Source organism: Pseudophryne corroboree, chromosome 8 (genome assembly GCF_028390025.1).
Source record: "Pseudophryne corroboree isolate aPseCor3 chromosome 8, aPseCor3.hap2, whole genome shotgun sequence".
Lineage (NCBI taxonomy): Eukaryota > Metazoa > Chordata > Amphibia > Anura > Myobatrachidae > Pseudophryne > Pseudophryne corroboree.
The window spans coordinates 297,007,939-297,026,925 of record NC_086451.1 but is presented as its reverse complement, the minus strand read 5'-3'; the positions used below and the strand labels follow the sequence as shown (position 1 = coordinate 297,026,925).

The 18,987-nt window shown below is 42.4% G+C and overlaps 1 long non-coding RNA gene across 1 annotated transcript in view; it reads right to left on the bottom strand.

The window, feature by feature from the left end:
• Positions 1-437: 437 nt before the first annotated feature.
• LOC134949001 (uncharacterized) overlaps positions 438-18,987 on the bottom strand; it is a 175,760-nt gene continuing 157,210 nt past the window's right edge. Inside the window, exon 3 of the long non-coding RNA XR_010183081.1 lies at positions 438-1,012. This is a non-coding gene — a long non-coding RNA (uncharacterized LOC134949001). The remainder of the gene's footprint in view (positions 1,013-18,987) is intronic.

Below are 18,987 nucleotides of genomic sequence, written 5' to 3'. Positions count from 1 at the left end.
TTCTGCTGATGGTTTCATATTGTAATAATTGTTTATCTCCCCTTGGATATATTCCTCAGCGTTTGCTGCTGGAATACAGCTGTTGGCACTTAAGTAAGTAACTTTAAATAAAAAATCTTGTTTTATTCTACTTTTTATGAGGCTGCTTTTCAGTGTCCATAGAATTCTAAGTTTCACCAAAATCAAATTAGATAATTCTCTTCCATTAATGGATACACATGGAATTCTTTAACTGGCAGGAAAGAATATTCACAAAATACAATTTTCTGGTGAGCTATGTCAGATTAAACATTTTATGTAGACATTTCCATGGAGTACAATTTCTCAAATGTAACTTACAGTACAATAGTTGTGATACGTTATTGCATCACTAGAGTATACTTAATAAATTACAATTTACAATCATATATTAAGTCATTGGATTCATAGTACAGCATTGAAAACATTGGTAGTTAAACAATAGTTTAAAATATAAAAACATTTCTAACTTTATAAGAGCATCAAAAGAATGTCCATTGAAACATCTCAAAGCCTTCTCAAAGCATAATGTATGCAGAGGCGTAACGAGGGGTTTTTGCGCCCAGGACAACATAAAAAATGCTCCCCCCTAACAAAAAAACAAAACAGGCAGCGTGCATTCTTCACCTGGGGGACTGTGGCCTTTAAGTTGCCATGCAACCAGGACTTCCACAGCGTCTTTTATCTTTACCTGGAGGAGGCGGCATTTGAGTTCTTTTATATGGCCGCCACCCAGTCAGGTCTTCCACTGCATCTTATTTAATCTTCACCTGGGGGACAGCGGCTTTTAAGCTCTTTCACATGGCTGGGGGCCATCCAGGATTTCCACAGCGTCTTCTATCTTCAGGAGCTCTTCACTACTTTTCCTCCGCCGTCACACTGCCTCTCCGACCTTGTGCTGGCTAATATTAGCCGGTAAAAGGGGGGCGGGGCCAGAACCATCTTGGATTTTCATATGGCAGATGGAGATGGAACATAGATGCCAAAGGAATATCTGGAGAAAACGGAAAGCAGAGTCGCTGAGAAGGGATGGGGTTGGTTCAGGTTAACCAGGAACAAACTTATCTGAGGGGGCCCGGATCAGTAATAGGGAAGCAGAGCATTGACCCTGTGAGTGGCACAAAACAGTTGTATGCGCATTAGTATCATTGGTGAATAAGCAGAGAAGGATGTGGCCATGCCCTCACATCATTCTTAGGGCCCACTAGTTGTCTCAGCAATCCTGACTCAAAAAACAAAGCCATTCAGAATTAGGAGAACACTAGTAGCAGTACAAAATCAGCAGCCAAAAGGAGGTTCAAAAGTCAAACCGGTTCAATGATTAGAAATACAGAAAAAATGGCAGAAGTACTGGAGACTAGGCAATGAGCCTTGTACTCTGGCACTTTCCTGGGTAAAAGGGAGGATTTTAAAGGCTGGCCAGTTTGAATTTCAGGGCAATGCCATCCTCAGTGGTCACATTAATAAATTCCATTCCATTCCGCACACCTGAGGAGTGGGATTCCCTGCTGTGGACTAGACGCCAATGCCTGACAGTACTATATATTTAAATATATTCTCCAGTAGAACTCCATTGTATTTTACCTGATGTTAATGCTGCTGAAATCTACAGCCAGCATTGACATTTATTAGACCTATGCAATGTAAAGGAAGTGAACAATTGTCAGAAAGTGTACGCGTCTGGTTCCATTTGTATTGCATTATTTTTGGACAATCAATGTCAAAACACCACAAAATAATGGCGATGTGTACAAGGTTTCAACGCAAAAGGATAGGGAATCTATTGCTGTATAAGTGTCCTATTCATACAGCCTTACAGTAACCAGGAAAATAATTGTAATCTGTACATTCCTTATATATGTGTCTCCAGAGTATTCTTCTCGAATGCCTCTTCTAGAATCGCAATCAGATGTGTTCCAGTCTCCAATGATTTGTGTAATAAAAACATGAAACAGGAGGAAAAAAATAATGTGTAGTAATTTCTGAAATAGTTCAAACTTTACTTCCATCCATACGAAGAAACAAGTGAATAAAACTTGATGATCTGTGTATATCAGGAGGGTGCGTACTCCAACTCACAGAAACAGCTGCAATCTGACGTGTGCAAAGGTATCTTTATTCTTCTAATTCTCAAGTGACCACCACCACCTTAATCAAGAGAGGTGCCTACAGAACTCACTTTAGAAATTATATAGATAGTGCCTATCAAGGTATATACATCTATAGTTGTTGCGATAATCAGCGTACCACACTCACGGATTAAGTGGATTCAAAACTCCTATCTGGGTTTCTTTTGGTCCACCACTTTGGTAGGGGTTAATTCACAGCATAGAATAAATGTAAATTCCACATGATCAATCTACAATAAGTCGTGAGTATAAATCCATCCACATTATATGGAAAAACGATAATCAGTCCACATATACTTTTTTCCAAAAATAAAAATATTTTATAATATATAAATACCCATAGTTGGGGTGTATATGACACAGACCCAAAAAAGTTTAAAAGTATAAAAAGTTCTCCAAGTCAATAAAAAGACATGGGCCCTCATTTCGAGTTGTTCGCTCGCTAGCTGCTTTTAGCAGCATTGCAAACGCTAGGCCACCGCCCTCTGGGAGTATATTTTAGCTTAGCAGAATTGCGAAAAAAAGATTAGCAGAATGTTTACTAAATAATTCCTTGCAGTTTCTGAATAGCTCCAGACCTACTCCTAGATTGCGATCACTGCAGACTGTTTAGTTCCTGGTTTGACGTCACAAACACGCCCTGCGTTCGGCCAGCCACTCCTGCATTTTTACCTGGCACGCCTGCGTTTTTTAGCACACTCCCTGAAAACGCCAAGCTGCCGCCCAGAAACACCCACTTCCTGTCAATCACACTACAATCACTCGAGCATGGAAAAAACGTCGCTCGAGCTTGTGCAAATCTCCAAAGTTTTGTGTTAAATTACTTAGCGCATGCGCGCTGCGTACCATGCGCATGCGCATTTTCCACCTAATCACTGCGTTGCGAAAAACGGCAACGAGCGAACAACTCGGAATGACCACCATGATGTCTTGAAAAAGACTCTTTAGAGAGCCAAAAAGTGTTGACAAACACTGGGCACTGTGACGTCTTTCTAATTCAGAAGTTTAGGTAATCCATATTGTCGATTTGGGACCTTTTTTTCTGTCCATTTTTGTACATTGGTTTTATTTTTTATTTCTATTTTTATGGACTGGGAGAACTTTTTATACTTTGAAACTTTTTTTGTCTGTGTCATATACACCCCAACTATGGGTATTTGTATATAATAAAACACTTTTATTTTTAAATGAAACACCTGTTAGAATCCTGAACATAAGTATGCTGGGGAGGCGGGGAAGGATAGGGTTAGGCTGCGGGGGGGGGGGTAAGTGGAGTATGGAGTTAGGGTTAGGCTGCAGAAAGGGAGAGCTAGGGTTAGGTTGCGTGAAGGGAGGTTTTGTTAGGCTGCAAGAAGGGAAGGGATAGCCTGCGGGAAAGGAGGGTTAGGGTTGAGAAAGGTTTTGTACACTTATGTATGCGGTGTCGGGATTCTAAACATCGGAATGCCAATGTCAGTCATGTGACCACTGGCGCTAGTCTCCCGTACCAAACCCAATGAGGACACCCCTGTGATTATTGATGAAAGGATGTGGGAGAGTCAGTCATATAGCACTGGCCATGTCCAAAGTGGCTCACACATTTTCTAACCTGTTTGCCCTGCTTGAATTTAAGTACATTGTTTTTAGCTAACTGTGGGGGTAGTTCCAAGTTGATCGCAGCAGGAAATTTTTTAGCAGTTGGGCAAAACCATGTGCACTGCAGGGGGGCAGATATAACAGTTGCAGAGAGAGTTAGATTTGGGTGGGTTATTTTGTTTCTGTGCAGGGTAAATACTGGCTGCTTTATTTTTACACTGCAATTTAGATTGCAGATTGAACTCACCACACCCAAATCTATCTCTCTCTGCACATGTTATATCTGCCCCCCCTGCAGTGCACATGGGCCCTCATTCCGAGTCGTTCGCTCGGTAAATTTCATCGCATCGCAGTGATTTTCCGCTTAGTGCACATGCGTAATGTCCGCACTGCGACTGCGCCAAGTAATTTTGCAATGAAGATAGTATTTTTACTCACGGCTTTTTCTTCGCTCCGGCGATCGTAATGTGATTGACAGGAAATGGGTGTTACTGGGCGGAAACAGCCCATTTTATGGGCGTGTGGGAAAAAACGCGGGAGTGGCTGGAGAAACGGAGGAGTGTCTGGGCGAACGCTGGGAGTGTTTGTGACGTCAACCCAGGAACGACAAGCACTGAACTGATCGCAGATGCCGAGTAAGTCTGAAGCTACTCTGAAACTGCTAAGAAGTTTGTAATCGCAATATTGCGAATACATCGTTCGCAATTTTAAGAAGCTAAGATTCACTCCCAGTAGGCGGCGGCTTAGCGTGTGCAATACTGCTAAAATCGCCTTGCGAGCGAACAACTCGGAATGACCTCCATGGTTTTGCCCAACTGCTAAAAACTTTCCTGCTGCGATCAACTTGGAATTACCCCCAGTGTGTAGAAGATTTGTAGGAAGTTTTCATACTTCAGAGAAATTTGCATAAGTTCAAGAAATGCTTTAAAATAAATTTGGAAATCTCTACTTATGTCAAAGATACTAACATTTATTAAATATAACTCTAGAAAAAAAAGAATAAACTGTTGTAATATATTGTTCATTTAACTCAGTTTTCTGCGTCTAAGCACTTTGTTTTAAGCACAACACTAATTAATGGAATTAGTGTTTGCAGTGTCCACCATGTGGGCTGAAGTACCTTTCACAATGAAATGTTCATTCTGTGCTATGCATATGGGCCCTCATTCCGAGTTGTTCGCTCGGTATTTTTCATCGCATCGCAGTGAAAATCCGCTTAGTACGCATGCGCAATGTTCGCACTGCGACTGCGCCAAGTAACTTTACTATGAAGAAAGTATTTTTACTCACGGCTTTTTCTTCGCTCCGGCGATCGTAATGTGATTGACAGGAAATGGGTGTTACTGGGCGGATACACGGCGTTTCAGGGGCGTGTGGCTGAAAACGCTACCGTTTCCGGAAAAAACGCAGGAGTGGCCGGGGAAACGGTGGGAGTGCCTGGGCGAACGCTGGGTGTGTTTGTGACGTCAACCAGGAACGACAAGCACTGAAATGATCGCACAGGCAGAGTAAGTCTGGAGCTACTCTGAAACTGCTAACTCGTTTGTAATCGCAATATTGCGCGTACGTCGGTCGCAATTTTAAGAAGCTAAGATTCACTCCCAGTAGGCGGCGGCTTAGCGTGTGTAACTCTGCTACATTCGCCTTGCGAGCGAACAACTCGGAATGAGGGCCATAGTAATGCATGCTAATATGCAGAAAAACAAGATTTTAATTCAGATGAACTAATGCCCAAGTGTAGGTTTAAATCCCACTCGCATTTGTAATGGGTTTTGGCTGTGATACCACTTTTCATGTTTACTTTAGATTGAATGCATGTATATTGGGAATCAAAATACATATATTGTATGTTTCATTGATACTTTGTTAAATAAAGGCCTATTGGGATAACTTACTTAAAAGTAACGATGATAAAAAACTTAGGTGACTAAACATTTTGGGGAAGATGTACTAAGCTTTGGAAAGTGATAAAGTGGAGAGAGATAAAGTGCCAGCCAATCAACTACTAACTGCCATGTTAAAGGCTGTTTAAAAAAAGACAGGAGCTTGTTGGTTGGTAATATCTCTCTCTTCGCTTTATCTCTCTCCGAGGCTTAGTGTATCTAACCCTTTATATCTTGGAGTAGCAGAATTCATGTGATAAAAGTCCTAAATCTTCAACCAGGGCTTAAAGTGGTTCTGATGACGTGGTGGAACTCATTTGCCCACTGACTCCCCTCCCATTAGGCAGAGCCAGGGGAGATGGTTGGGTGTTCGGCACCCCCCTGTAAACTATACATTTGTGCCATAATCCCTCATACCATGTAAAAGAACAGTGCACACCGAAAGCGTGCGGTGCAAAAAGGGGTGTGGTATCGCAAGGAAGTGTGCATGGCCACATAATAGTACCCCCAACTCAAATTACGCCACACAGTAGCACAATCTTAGTGTCATTATGTGACACTCTGAACTGGATCCCCCTTAAATTATTTTGCAAAGAATATACTGTATAGTGCAGGCAACTGTCGGTTTGGATAAGACATGAGTAAGGTCCTCTAATTTTCCCCTGGCTGCACTTCAATTACTACCTGTCCTGTTAATGCTAAAGGGGTTAACACCCCCTCCTTCGGTTTCCTAGGAGACGTCAGCAGGACCAGTGAGCGGACAGGCGCTAGTATCCTAGGACTTACTTATAATGGAGGAGGGAATGAGAAGGCTGATGGAGTCTTGATTGACTTTGGCAGAGCGGGAAAAAGAGGAGGCGGGGTTCGCACCAGTGTGTGTGAGAGGAGACACGCTGTGGAGGGTGGAGCTGCCACTGAGGAGACACGCTGTGAGGAGACACGCTGTGGAGAGCGGAGCCGCTGCTGAGGAGACTGCTGTGAGGAGACACGCTGTGGAGAGCGGAGCTGCCACTGAGGATACCGCTGTGAGAGCCGCCAGCCGCTGCAGTGACACAAGCCTGCCCAGTACTGAGAGAAGCTGCCGGGAAAGGTCTCAGGTGATAGAGGGGAGTGGGTGAGGCCGCTGATAGCGGGTACCTACCTCTGACGTACAGACACTCCAGCTAATGCCCTCAGTTAGAAACCCAGAGTTACCCAGCTCCGCATACCCTGCTGAATAGGAGTCAGATGAGAGAGAGAGAGAGATGCTTTTCCTTTTACTTGGCAGACACAGCTATTAAAAGAACTGAACAGTATTATATATTGTACCTTTCAACAGGGGAACCCACTTAATGCCCAACACAAACCCTTTTGGTTATAATTTACCCCAGGAAAGGCGGGCATCAGATAGCACAAGAAACTCTAAACAGCCTCAGTGACATTAACCCATGACAGTGTGTCAGGCAAGTGAGGACCCTTTGTGTACTTCAGACCCTCCACAGCTCATCTCTGTCAGTTTTATTTACACCTTGCCTGCCATTTGCTTGCACCTTGCATGTAATGCTGAATCGTACTGCTAGCACAACCTAGCTATTCTGAGCCACCTGAACTAATATAATCTGCATCTACCAGCTGTGCTTAAAATCTTATGGCTTTGACTGGAAACTGCTTTTGCTTGCACCCTCGGTGATCCCTGTTGCTGCCTGTATGCTTATAGACTTCTGCTAGGCTTGTTAGCTCTTGCGTGATCCCTTTATTGACTGAACTGTGAGAGGATTTTGCATGTTATACTTCGCTTTCACTGAACTGCTTGCCTTAAAACTGTACAGCTGCTGCCGCATCTCTGCTTTTATGAACTGTGCTAAATTCTGCTATTGACTTTCAATTATCAGCCTTACCTGCTATCTTTGGACTGTGGATTATGAAGGGTTCATAATCCTAGTAGATGAATTAACTACTTAGCTGCCCAGGTTTTATTGCTGTACTAGGTACATGACTCAGATACCAATGGTTTATTGTGACAACTGAGGTTATACAGTCACCACGGAGGGGGTGGGGTGGGGGGGGGTAAATTATAATAGTGTAAGTCACTAGTATGTTAATGCCTTTGTATATGGTATCTTGATCTGTTTGAATATACACTGTGACGCAATTTGATTATTCATAATAGTATTGTATCTTTTGATGAGCCTCGTTTTCTTTATATGTGAATCTGTATTTGCTCTTTAACCAATTAATCTCGTAGTGGTGATCAGTTTGTTTCCCAAATAATAAATTGTATGTCACCGTCCTAATGTGTGGTGGGGTTACGGTCATTAGGTTGACACAATTTAGGTTGACACTCATTAGGACGACCACTGAAGGTTGACAATGCCATTAGGTCGACATGGCCATTAGGTCAACATGTACTAGGTCGACAGGTCAAAAGGTCGACATGAGTTTTTCACATTTTTTTCTTCTTCATTTTTTGGATTTTTTCATACGTAAAAATCCACGTGGACTACGATTGGAATGATAATCTGCACAAAGTATGGCAAGCAAAGCAATAAATTGGGTTCCCCGTCACTTTACGGAGAAAACGACACCAAAAACCTCATGTCAACCTTTTGACCTGTCAACCTAATGACCATATCAACCTATTCGTCCCTGTCGACCTAACACATGTCGACCTTCCACGGTCAACCTAATGACTGTCGACCTAAGTTGTGTCTATCCAACGACCCATACCAGTGTGGTGACTATTGCATTGGGTCCTCAGGGGTTGGGGTTCCTTGTCCCTCTGCCTAGGGTTCCAGTAGTGAGATCCGGTCCAAGAGGTACGTCCACTGACACCTGCACTTGCACTGACCTTCCCACAGGTCATACCTGTTACATCTACACTGTATATAGTGCCTCTATTTCATATTACACCACAGAGTAGTGCACCACCTGGCCCCCTTGCCTCATCTGTCACTGGGGTTTGATCTTAGTGCACCACCAGCTCCTCTTCCCACCGCAGCACAGCACCATTGTCTAGCACTGCCTGCCCACCCGCCCCATCTATTAACACAGGAGCTTTGGCTCACAGAGATGAGGCAGCGATGCACTATAGAATTCCCATGGCTTGGTAAGGTGGCCTGCAGAAGGTAGAATGCGTTCCGCCTCCAAATTGAACTGACGGAATGCAGTTCCACCCCATTCTGGCCCACTTTAACTGCTGCCTGCAACCAATTTATTTAAAAAAAATAACATGCATGCAAATGGAATAACCAGGGCAACTGGCTCTCCCATTATGCAAGTGGTATAATAACACCACTTGGCTGAGTCAACTTTCTGCATGGCACACATTAAAGAACATTAAGTGATAGGCGGACATAGAAAATTATTTGGGTTATATGTAATCTGCACAAATCCTAATATACTGATGAAATGGATGGATGCTGCCATGAAAAATGACTCTGCTAGCTTGTAATTGTAAACCAGAACAGAAAAATATTTTGGTGCATTCCGGCCACTAAGATTGGAATAAAATAGGTATAGAAAGGAAAAGGGATATAGGGAAAAAGAGTATCAACTGTGCAAGTGTATAACATGTGTTTATTAATCCATAGTAAAATCACACTTACTGTACATACTGTATACTGATTTACGGTCAGGCTATATTACTGTGACCAATGTATATAAGGTTACTCGACAGTATAAACCATATTGTGAAGGTGCCATTGTGGTGTTAACATTATGAATGCCAATATGGTTACATCTGAAATGTTGGCATAAAGTTTGGAGGTGTGGTGTTTCATTGAAGAGTGCTGTCTGTCCATATATGTATATATATTTATGTGCATACTGCAAAAGCAGAAATACAGGACATGGCACTTCAAAGTAGAAAAAGAAGTCCCCAAAATGTCTAGTTACAGTTCTGACAGGGTACTTTATTGGGGTATCACATAGAGACTTGTCAAAACCAGTACTAATCCCAGTTACAGAAGTTCTAAAGGCAGTTCTCTCATATATAGAGGATAATAAACTGCATCAATCTCACTTAAAAAGGGTCCTAACAGCAACTGTCTCAGTTATAGAGGTGATTATTCCTAATAAGGTTTTTTGGTGCTTACATGCCGGGACCTCACAATTAATCCCAGTAATAGAGGCTTCTCAATTATCTAGGTCCAACTGCATACATGTATACATCTTTCTCTCTCTTTCTCGATAGATAGATAGATAGATAGATAGATAGATAGATAGAGATAGATAGAAAGATATAGATAGATAGATAGATAGATAGATAGATAGATAGATAGATAGATAGATAGATAATATGCCTGTGCTTTGATTATTCATACTGCATTACTTGTATCTGTGGATGTGCTTACCCAGGATATGTATGTATGTATGTATGTATGTATGTATGCAGGTTTTGATTCATCTTGGACATTAAATTTACATATTGATATTTAGTCCTGAAGTGCCGTGTCCATTCTGAACATTTACCTGTTCTGACTCCACCATATATATATATATATATATATATATCTATATATATATATACTGTATATACAGATGGAGCCGTGCTCATCTGAGGCAGCTCCATCGCATAGCAGTGTTCCCGGCATGACTAGGTGATCCGTCCACCTAGTCACTCCAGGAGCACACAGACACGCTCACATTAAAGTGCCCAGGCACAGATCATTCCAAGAGCAGCAATAACCTAAACAGCTCAACAAGACTCTAAAGGAAATGGAAAGGAATGATAGCAGGAAATTATAGAGCTACATTAATAAGAGATGTTACAACCTCATAGTTACTGAATAGACCAAATGGATTTATAAAATGTAGGAAGGATACATTTTTGGCTGTAAATATAGAGCAAATAATAGTACAGAATTTGTGTCACTTTATATAACAAATTTTAAAAACTGTTTTTCCACACACAGTACATTATTTATGTAATACAATGATAATAGCACAAATGGTCATACTACAAGGTCTCTAAATGTGCATTTTCTTTCTGGTAGGAAAACCCATACTACCCCTAGAAATGCTACAGTTTGTCACAATAGTAAAATGAATAATATTAAAGTAAAAGCTATCGGACAACTATGAAAAGAAGGGGTAACAGATATAACCTCTGTGAAAGTGACGTTTCTTGGATATTTAAATTAAGAACATTAAGATTGCCCTTAAGTATGATGGAAGTAAACTTATGCTAGGTGCAGATTTTCTGTCTGAGTGTGGCCTCCAATGCGAGTGATCAAGCTTCTGTGAACACAAACATTTAAGCAACATTCTTAAAACAGTCCCATTACACACCCACAGACCATCTCCTCCCAGCAGTGAGGTGGGATGAGATAGTATCAGAGCCAGATTTACACACACACACACACACACACACACACACACACACACACACACACACACACACACACACACACACACACACACACAGTATATGATTTTTTTTGTGAGTTTTGACTATAAAAATGATTACAATAATACAAAGATGATATGTATAAGTTCTAAATATCTTCTTTGTAGTATTCTAATCATTTTTATTGTCAAAACTTTGGAGAAATAAGCTGCCTACCCTGACCACACGTCACTGCCTCCCAGTTACTGGCCAGATATGCCTAATACATTTTTAATATACTTTTCCATGCGTGCATCTGAAATACAACTGCGACTCTGTACAAACACAATTGGGACAATCTGCAATGTGACTAACAAGTGATGGGGTACCTTTGGCACTCCAGCTGTTGTTGAACTACACAGCCCTACATACCCTTCTACAGTTTTAGCATGGCCAAATAGCAAAAATTTAGCAGGGCATGCTGGGATGTGTAGTTCAACAACAGCTGGAGTGCCAAAGGTTCCCCATCACTGCCTTAGATGCATGTACAATGAAAAAAAATTGAACAACTACGTCCAAGAACAACTACGTCCAACGTCAACATAGCATGCGACTTATAATCAGACCTTAGCGCTTTAGGATTTTCCACATATGCACTATAAGGAAGATTTATCAAAGCTTGGAAAGAGATACCATCCAGTCAGCTTCTATCATTATCCAAACACAGCCTATAAAAATGACAGTTAGGAGTTGATTGGTGAGTATCTATCTCCAAGCTATGATAAATATCTGCTTAAACCTTACCATATATACTAGGACATGTACAGATACCTTTTTAACATACATTTATTAATTGTTTCTATGCTTTAACAGTTTTTTTTATTTGTTAGAAGTACACTAAATTTCTATAGATTAGGTAGATATTAGAGATATGTGCGGACCCGTGTTTTGGTTCTAATCAGAGATGAGCGGGTTCGGTGCCCAGAGAACCGAAAAACTCCCTCCCAAACATCCCGATCCGAGCCCAGTTTCCAGTACGGCTTGGGACTTCCCACCAGACTTGGAAACCAGAACGAGACAAAACGTCATAATCCCGCTGTCGGATTCTCGCGGGTTTTGGATTCCATATAAACAGCAGTGATGCAGCCATTTTCACTCCAGACTTGGAGAGTGAGGGATACAGACCTCTGTCTCTCTGTGGGTTTTGCCATTGGGTGGGCTTAGTGTGTGCTCTGTAGGGGTACTGCTGCAGTCAGTGTGGTGTACCTGTGTTGTGTTAGGGGTGCTGTCCTGGCTGTCACTGGTGTTTCATGTGCTGTTATGGGTGCTGTAGCTGTCCTCCTGTATGCTGTAAAAATATAGGGGTGCTGCTGTTAAAATAACATTACACTTGCCCTGTATGCTATAAAAATTCAGGGATGCAGTTGTTAAAAATTAAGAGCACACTGCTCCTGTATGCTGTAAAATATAGGAATGCTGCTGCTAAAATAACATTACATTGACCCTGTATGCTGTAAAAATTCAGGGGTGCAGTTGTTAAAAATTAAAAGCACACTGGTCCTGTATGCTGTAAAAATATAGGGGTGCTGCTGTTACAATAACATTACACTGGCCCTGTATGCTGCAAAAATTCAGGGGTGCAGTTGTAAAAAATGAAAATCACACTGGTCATGTATGCTGTAAAAATATAGGGGTGCTGCTGTTACAATAACATTACACTGGCCCTGTATGCTGTAAAAAATTCAGGGGTGCAGTTGTTAAAAATTAAAAGCACACTGGTCCTGTATGCTGTAAAAATATAGGAGTGCTGCTGTTAAAATTACATTACACTGGCCCTGTATGCTGCAATAATTCAGGGGTGCAGTTGTAAAAAATTAAAATCACACTGGTCATGTATGCTGTAAAAATATAGGGGTGCTGCTGTTAAAATAACATTACACTGGCCCTGTATGCTGTAAAAATTCAGGGGTGCAGTTGTAAAAAGTAAACAGCACACTTGTCCTGTATGCTGTAAAAATATAGGGTTGCTGCTGTTAAAATAACATTACACTGGCCCTGTATGCTGTAAAAATTCAGGGGTGCAGTTGTTAAAAATTAAAAGCACACTGGTCCTGTATGCTGTAAAAATATAGGGGTGCTGTGTTAAAATAACATTACACTGGCCCTGTATGCTGTCAAAATTCATGGGTGCAGTTGTTAAAAATGAAAAGCACACTGCTTTTGTATGCTGTTAAAATATAGGGTTGCTGCTGTTAAAATAACATTACAATAGCCCTGTATGCTGTAAAAATTCAGGGGTGCAGTTGTAAAAAATTTAAAGCATACTGTTCCTGTATTCTGTAAAAATATAGGGTTGCTGCTGTTAAAATAACATTACACTGGCCCTGTATGCTATAAAAATTCAGGGGTGCCGTTCTTAAAAATGTACAGCACACTGGTCCTGTATGCTGTAAAAATATAGGGTTGCTGCTGTTACAATTACATTACACTGGCCCTGTATGCTGTAAAAATTCATGGGTGCAATTGTTAAAAATTAAAAGCACACTGCTCTTGTATGCTGTAAAAATATAGGGGTGCTGCTGTTAAAATAACATTACACTGGCTCTGTATGCTATAAAAATTCAGGGGTGTAGTTGTAAAAAATGAAGAGCACACTAGTCCTGTATTCTGTAAAAATATAGGGGTGCTACTGTTACAATAACATTACACTGGCCCTGTATGCTGTAAAAGTTCAGGGGTGCAGTTGTTAAAAATTAAAAGCACACTGGTCCTGTATGCTGTAAAAATATAGGGGTGCTGTGTTAAAATAACATTACACTGGCCCTGTATGCTGTAAAAATTCAGGGGTGCAGTTAAAAATTAAAAGCACACTGCTCTTGTATGCTGTAAAAATATAGGGGTGCTGCTGTTCAAATAACATTACAATTGCCCTGTATGCTATAAAAATTCAGGGGTGCAGTTGTAAAAAATGAAAAGCACACTGGTCCTGTATGCTGTAAAAATATAGGGGTGCTGCTGTTAAATAACATTACACTGGCCCAGTATGCTGTAAAAATTCAGGGGTGCAGTTGTTAAAAATTAAAAGCACACTGGTCCTGTATGCTGTAAAAAATATAGGGGTGCTGCTGTTAAAATAACATTATACTGGCCATGTATGCTGTAAAAATTCAGGGGTGCAGTTGTTAAAAAATGAAAAGCACACTGGTCCTGTATGCTGTAAAAAATATATAGTTGTGCTGTTGTTAAAATAACATTACAATGGCCCTGTATGCTGTAAAAATGCAGGGGTGCAGTAAAATCAATGTACACTGGCCCTGTCTTGTATTCTGTTAAAATTCAGGGATGCAGTGAGAATAAATGTACACTGGCCCTGTCTTGATACTGTAATAATTCTAGGGTGCAGTGAAAATCAATGTACTCTGGCCCTGTCTTGTATGCTGTAGTAACTCTAGGGTGCAGTGAAAATCAATGTACACTGGCCCTGTCTTGTATGCTGTAAAAATTCAGGGGTGCAGTGAAAATAAATGTACATTGGCCCTGTCTTGTATGCTGGAAAGATTCAGGGGTGCAGTGAAAATAAATGTACATTGGCCTTGTATGCTGTAAAAATTCAGGGCTGCAGTGAAAATAAATGTACACTGTACTGTAAAATTACAGGGTGTTGTGAAAATACAGGGGTGCTGGCACTGTCCGTGATTGCCATGTCTAGGCCTGACCTTCACAACACTGTATGGGAAGAGGAGGCTCCTACCACCATTTGCATGACTCCTGCAAGTGCTGGGAGGAGCACCGCCAGTCCAGTTGCTGATATTGAGATTGAGGATGTCACTGTAGAAGTACACCAGGGTGAAGAGGATATGGGTGTAGCTGGCGCTGCGCAGAAAGTTGACGATGAAGATTTTGATGGTGATGTGGTTTGTTGAATTTGGCACCAGTGCAAACAATTGTTGCCCATGGGATGAAAAGGCCCATTGTCATGCCTCGGCAAAATACCAAATAAGCCACCTCTTTGGTGTGGAATTATTTCTCCACAAATCCAGACAACAGGTGTCAAGCCATCTGTTTACTTTGTCAATCCATAATAAGTAGGGGTAAGTACGTTAAGCACCTAGGAACATCCACCATTATACGTCACCTGCAGCGCATTCATCATAAGTCATTGTCAAGTTCAGAAACTTTGGGTAATAGCATAAGCAGTCCACTGACACCTAAATTATGTGGTTTGTTTGAATAGTATTTCTCTGTGAGGATATAAACACTGAAGGGGGGGATCTGAGGATAAGGACGACATCTTGTTACTGTAGAGCCAGTTTGTGCAAAGAGAGAGTAATTGCTTCTTTTTCGGTGGGGGCCCAAACAAACTAATCATTTCAGCCACAGTCATGTGGCAGACCCTGTTGCTGAAATGACTGGTTTGTTAAAGTGTGCATGTCCTGTTTATACAACATAAGGGTAGGAGGGCCTAAGGAGAATTCCATCTTGCACGTCTTTTCTTTGCCACATCATTCCAGGGGTGCTGCCCTATATGGGGTGCTGCCCCTCTGCCCTATCAGTCCAGGGGTGCTGCCCTACTGCCGTTTAAGTCTAGGGGTGCTGTTGCCTGTCTGCTATGCTGTGTAATTCTCTAGGGGTGCTGTCTCTGCTGTATAAATCCAGGGGTGCTGCCATATAATTCCAGGGATGCTGCTGTACTTGTTCCTAGGTTTAAATGAAAGCCTAGAGCAGATATGAAACAATCTTAAACATCACAAACAGATTTGTGAAAACTAGCCGCAAAGGTGGAAGTGGAAATTGCCGAAGTGTTTTTAAACAGTGGAGAGAGACCACATTTGTGGCCAAAGTCAGTGTGACTCAGAAGAGACTGAATCATAATCCAGCGCAACTGCCGGAAAGGTAAAAGTGATATTTTCTGCCGGAGCATTAGAGAGAGGTTCTTCTCAATTATTTCATGTTAGGGACTCACTCAAATGAATGGCTCCAACTAGTCAACCTTAATTTTGATTTATTATTGATGTTCCACATTTTGGGATTATTTATTTAGAAGATGCACATTTGTTGTACAGGGATCTTCTTTTCCTAAGGGCTGCGTAGGGTTATCACAAGACCTTGCGGTGTTAGAAGAACAGAGTTTCAGTGATCTTGCATTGTATCAGCTTTCCATTGCACTACAGCACTAGATGGGCCAGGAGTTCCTGTGAGGCGCAAACAGTTACTGAATAAGGCCCAGTATGGAGTCTCATGGTGGCTTATAGCCAGGAAGAGGCATGCTGTGGGCAAAGAGGTTAGCATTGCTTCCTCCCACAGTCCTACTTATAGCATACTTGCCTACTTTTGAAAACTAGTTTCAGGGAGATTATGGTTATTGAGGGGGAGAGTCAAGCTCCGCCCCAAAAGGCGTGTCTAGCTCCAGCTATGGGCGTATCTTTTGCCACTCAGAGATTTCTGGTAGAGTGCACAAAGCCTATTTTCAGGAAGGCCTTAGAGTAGGGGTGGCCAATTATTTCAGCTGGGCGGCTGTTTGGAAGGTTTTGGATAACTATGGAGCGTCAGTCATATGTAGTGGACTGGACCCGACTCGCTTGAGGGTCGCGTATGTATATATACTGTATATATAAAGGATTTAGGATTAAGCACCTCACACAGTGGTTAGGGTTAGGCACTAATGGGAGAGGTTAGTGTTAGGCTGCGGGTCGGAGGGTTAGAGTTAGGGGGGTAGGGAGAGGAGAGAACTTTACTCACTGTCGGGCTTTTCAACTTTGGGATCCCGGCATCGATATTACGGCCACCGGGATCCAGTGCACCAGAGTATCATACTGATTCTGATTACAGCTCTCTCCCCTATATATTATTGCCATGAGGTAGTTAGTGTATATTGAGTTTGAGGATGTACTGTATAAACTAGATTTATGATATTATGTGTGGGGAATTAAGGGAGTCATTCAGATCTGATCGCTGCTGTGCGTTTTCACACATCTGGCGATCAGGTCATAACAGCGCATGCACCGCAATGCACACGCGTGTCGGACAACAACAATGGGTATCGCTGGGATGGTGTGAGAAATCCATTCGCAAGGTGATTGACAGGAAGAGGCCATTTCTGGGTGGTAACTGACCGTTCACTGGGAGGGTTTGCAAAAACGCAGGCGTGTCCAAGCGTTTTCAGGGAGGGCGTCTGACGTCAGCTCCGGCCCCGATCAGCCTGATTCTATCACACTGGAGGAGTAAGTCCTGGGCTGTGCAGACACAGAATTTTAGCAGCTCGGTGTACACATAGCATCGCATACTTGCACAGCGAATATACACTTCCACTGTAGGTGGAGACTACCTGATCGCAGGATAGCAAAAAATGTTGTTAAGCAGTGAACTGAACCCTATATGAAGTAAATAGGAATGCAAGTAGTAAACATTAGGCTGCTATCTTGGGCATTGGGCTTTGTGTGTTGGGTGTGGGTTTTGTATGCATAGTGCCTACATGTGAAGTTTTTCATTAACCATATGCATACCAAGCATGTGCATTTTTTATTTTTGCATCATGCTATATGTGGCACACTTTATGCAGCCTTTGTTCTGTATCCTAAATGTATAATACATTTTATCACAGTGCTGGGACATTTTTCCTAATACTGTGTGGCTGTCTGGCCCTTACTTACAATGCTCCCTGTCTCCTCTCCTGCTCAGCAGTATCAAGGTCTCTCTCTGGTGTCTGATTCTTTCTGAATCCCCGTCTCCGGCCACTCTCCTCAGGAATGCAGCTGCCGGCGCTTGGCTCCGCCCCCTGACAGAGCTGAATGAATGCTCAGCTCGAGTCCCAGCACAGTAGGGGCTGACTCCTCTCCTGTAATTTATCACTGTCAGTGGTGGTAGAGTTTAACAGGGCAGGGGCAGCATCAAATGGGCCGATCCCAAATGCTCTGCAGATGGCAGCTGGCCGTAGTTTGCTCACCTCTGCCTTATAGAGCATCCATCTAACCATGGGATCATATGGAAACGCACTGCCTACCATTTGTTATTGGGAGTGGATGTGTTCTCTCCAGTGACTGACCGCGCACAGTGGGACAGCCACAAGCACTCACCAGGAAATACTGCCTGCTTTAGATTGAACGCCAGTCTGTCACCTGGAACAAGATGCAGAAGCAGTGGAGACACTACACCGCCAACTGTTCCAGTAGCCCTAGGACACAGATGGCCAGCACACTGACCGGGCGTGAGCTGCGACAGCACCAGAAATCAGTTACTGGCTACCCTCATCTCTCGTGTGTGCTTCCTGGTCAGGTGGTGTGGTGACGGGGTGGGTGGGGAAAGCAGGAGGCATACCGCTGGTGTCAGTGTGATGATCGTGGAACAATTTAATAACCTCTCCTCACGCACATCCCCTGTCACTGCCCGACGGGACAGTGGGGAATCCGGGGGGGTCGTTTAACTTTCCGGGGCAGCGGGAGACTCCACAGAGAATCGGGAGTCTCCCGCAGGATGCGGGAGGGTAGGCAAGTCTGACTTATAGTATGAAATTAGTTTGGACTGTAGAGTGGTAAGCTCCACTAGAGCAGGGGCTCAATAACAAAAAACTCACTGCACAGTCATGCTTAGTACTTTACCGAACCCACCCGAACTCAACTTGCCCTATCTGGGATTGCTGTGGGGGCTCAGGAGGGGCTGCTAAAGCATCTAAGTGGCTGCTTTATTTAAAAATAAAATATGAATAAAATAAATAAGACACACAGGTATGCTCACATGCGTGTAACTGGGACACACAGGTATGCTCACATGCGTATAACTGGGAGCTATGAAAAACAAAAATAAGGCATCTGCCACAAAATATGTAAATAAAAATGCAATAAAAAAAATGGGGAAAAAAGAAACTCACAAGATTTTTACAAAATAAGTCTCCAGACTCCGTGGAGGGGAAAATGTCCAATCTTGATTCTGTGGTATACACCAGTTTATTTGCATCCCAGCATTAAATCCGAGATTATCTTAATCCCTGAAAATGGAGAAGGGGGGTACAATTTTGTAGGCTTTGGCCCCTAGTTTTTCAGTTTGTCCAGTAATGTGGTAATTAATAATTATATATTTGCTT